The sequence below is a fragment of the Lactuca virosa genome, chromosome 3, assembly GCF_052849685.1.
Source record: "Lactuca virosa cultivar CGN04683 chromosome 3, Lactuca_virosa_CGN04683_v6, whole genome shotgun sequence".
NCBI classification, from domain to species: Eukaryota; Viridiplantae; Streptophyta; class Magnoliopsida; order Asterales; family Asteraceae; genus Lactuca; species Lactuca virosa.
The window spans coordinates 83395338-83399137 of record NC_136428.1 but is presented as its reverse complement, the minus strand read 5'-3'; the positions used below and the strand labels follow the sequence as shown (position 1 = coordinate 83399137).

At 34.1% G+C, this 3800-nt stretch overlaps 1 pseudogene; it reads right to left on the bottom strand.

The window, feature by feature from the left end:
* Nucleotides 1-295: 295 nt before the first annotated feature.
* LOC145163736 (MLP-like protein 31 pseudogene) lies at nt 296-860 on the bottom strand (annotated as a pseudogene).
* Between the last annotated feature and the right edge of the window lie 2940 nt (nt 861-3800).

Below are 3800 nucleotides of genomic sequence, written 5' to 3'. Positions count from 1 at the left end.
ACTTGTAGAAAAGCATAAACACCAAACGTGACTATCAAAAGTGAGTTAATTTAGTTTCAAAAATCAAGCAAAAGATGAAACAATTCCCACACAAGTAACTGAAATACACCATAAGACCATGCTAGTTTACAATACAAACACATATCTTCAAAAGCATCAATATTTATAAATACACCAGCTGACATTTATTTATTGGACAATCACTTCCCTTTAACACCATAACACCAAGCAAGTCGCTGTTGGAGCTGATAATGTCAGCGACATTTATTTAGTTAATATGTCGGCGACATCATGGTTACTTGAGAAAATGAGAATCCATTTTTCCAGCTATTCCACAAACCAAGTCCAGATACGATGTTGGATCTGGTATGCTTGCATTCGCCTTCTCGAACTCTATAGTCCAGATAACAAACTTCTTATCGCCCACATCTTTAGTCGTAAGGATGAAGTTAAAGGAATTATACACCTCCAAGATATCTCCTTCAATCACTTTGAACACAATTTTGTGTAATTCATCATCAACTTCTTCAATGATTTCTTTCGCAGTTTCCTTTTTTCCATCTACGAAAAAACCAGAAGTAGTTTGTACATATATATACATGCATAGATGTGTGTGTATGTGTGTTGTTGGTATATATCCAACATAGAACAAGTTCATACGTTAGTAGTTTACCATGGTAGTAGTGCCACTGAATGACAGCTCCAGGAACTCCCCATTGACCAGAAATTAAATGGCAAGCTTCAACCTTCTCAGGGTGGACGAGTGACGAGTCGTGTGGCCTGTGCTTGTAGAGTTCAAAGACTAGGTGACGATGACATTTGATTTCAACTTCACGTGATATCTTTCCTATTATAGGCATCTTTTTTTTGCGAGCACTAGCTATATAGCTAGTTGTCCTCTCTAATGGTAGTACTTGAACAACTGATGCATGAGGCATGCACTTATATAATGGATGTCGCTCGTGTTTTTCTACATGTACCAGTGATTGTATCTTCAAGCTTTACATGACATGGAAATTTTAACAAAGATTTATACTGTGAGACCAATACTAACAGATGGCTATACTATTACCGATAAAGGACTTTGTCCGGGGAAGGTTTTAGATACCGACACTGAAAAATACGGCCTTCGATACACATGAGCATATTCCTTAAATATTAGGTAGGCTTTTAGTAAAAACTATAAAATTTTTACTATAGTTTTTATCATACTACTTTTAGTAGAACCTTTATCTCAGGCCTACACAAAGATAAAATGATTTAAACAATCTTAGACCTTTCAAAACAAAAAAGTTGTGAGTTGCTATGGGAAATTTGAATAAATCATAAAAAATACGAAGATTAAAGGAAAGTACGATTTGATCTGGCATTGCGTCGTATCTATTTATTTATGTATTTTTATTAACTCTGCATTTTATTTTATATATATATATATATATATATATATATATATATATATATATATATATACATAAACTAATATCATAAAAAATATGTTTTTTCTAAAAAAAAAAAAAAGACATTAGCAGCGACACCTTTAGGGACGACGTCAATAACGACAACACAGGAGTATTAGAGACGAGAATTATTAGCAACGACAAATGAGCATTAGCTACGAGGTAATTGCGACGACGATTTAGAGACGACATGTCGTCGCTAAAGGTATTAGCAACGACATGGGGCATCAATTGGGACGACAATTGTCGCCGCTAAAGGCTACATTTTTTGTTGTGGGCGACGCCTTAGTGACGATCTTGTCGCCGCTAAAGATATTAGCAACAATATTTTGTGTCTTTTGCGGTGATATTTGTCACTAATAATGCTACTATCCTTGTTCTGTAATAGTTGTAGAGACAAAAGAAAACGTGAAAAACTAGGAGTTGGAGTTAGGAATGCGGACGAAAGAAATTCATAATAAGTTTAAAAGGTGAAGTGGAAGGAATACGTTGGTCTACCTAATTTACATAAAGAATTAGGCGGATTCTACATTACAAAATTTACCTAAATAATTAGGTAGCTTCTATGTTACAAAAAAAAAAAAAAAAAAAAAGTCAAAGTTTTTATTTTATATCTAGTTTTGGTTTTAGGTCTATCTAATTTACCTAAAGAATTAAAAAAGTTGTAGAAAATAAAATGTCATATTCAAGTTTTCGTTTTTGCAACCTTCATATACAATTAAAAAATTACTTAGCAAATATTATAATATTACGAATATGCTTAAAACAACAAATTTACCGAAGACAATTTCTTGCACACAGGCATGATGCGCCGTTATTTAGTTATCCTTTATCACTTTAACCTATCTAGTTTTCTAATAGAAAATCATAAAAATTATAGCTACATAAATAAAGATGTTTTAATAAAATAACCATAAATTGAAGAATTTCCACACAATATCACATATTTTGGAATGAAATCCACTCGAAACAGTGGACCTTAGTAAAAAAGTTACTACCATTGTTTTGCCTTTTCTCTCAGCAATTTTCGTAATTAGAATATGAAATTGATCTTAAAGTAATAATCAAGGCTTCAAATAATTTTTTTAGTCAAATGAGTTCATCGAATGACATATTGATTCCACTATTAGAAAGGGGCGAAATTTATGCAAATTGAAACCATCGGAAATTCCGACACATTTCTAACACCTCATCAATGAAGAAAAGCCTTAATTCGTAACGGTTTAAAAAAAATTCCCTACACAAAAACTATAATCAGATAGTTCTAATTGAGCAAAACATCATCCATATCTGTAATCACTGCACAAAGAAAGTCAAGTCATTGTGTTGGATCAGGTATACATTCATTCACCTTCTTGAACTCTATAGACCAGATAACCAACTTATTATCGCCTAAACCTTCGTTATTAACCATGACAATTATGGAATGATATATCGTAAGTATCTCAGTCTCCGCGACGTGGTCAACATTCCCATGCTGTGGGGGACTACTTATTCGAGAAAATATTTTGAAATTTTCTACGAGGTTGACACTTTCCCACGTAATGGAATCTGCTAATTGAAACTTTCTGCAATTCATACAAACTACCCCGTTGAACGATGGCAATCTTGATTCATATGTCGGCATATTAAAAAGCAACGGATCTGCAATTTTCAATTTACAAGTTTAAGATGATGAAATCCCACAACTATCAATTCGATCCCACTACCACTATTCCAAGGAGCCTATTCATTTTTCTCCATTTTTATTGTTTTATTGTTTTTTTTTTAAACGGCGAATCTAACCTACTCCTAAACTACACCTTAAAGCCACCTATGTCCACGACGGGACTTGAACCCTCAACTTCAAGAAGGGAGGGCAACACCACACACACTATAAGAAAAACGCGATTTTGCTAGGGACGATCGCTATTGAACGTATTTTCGTTGTTAATTTGCAATGGATCGTGCTATGAAATGTCGTTCCATAGCAATGTTGCTACCACATTGTCTACGAATTTTATTTCTGGTAGCGAGAGTGGGAGTTGCTAGGGAAAATGCTACCGACTCCATATCCGTTGATATTATGCTACCGATAGTTCTATGGAACAAAAATTTGTAGCAATTTTCCAACGACATTTGTTACCAAATCATTTTCCGTTGTACTGCTGCTATGGAATTCATCATTGTGGTTACTATGCAACGAAGTTTGTGACGGAAACCAATTCCATAGTTGAATTGCTATGGAAGTACCATTCGTAGGTATTTGCTAGGGAATTCTGCTATGGAGTATGATTTCGTTTGCTTGTTTTGCTATGGAACAAAACGCGTAGCTAATTTGTGACGGCATTTATTGGTTTGAAT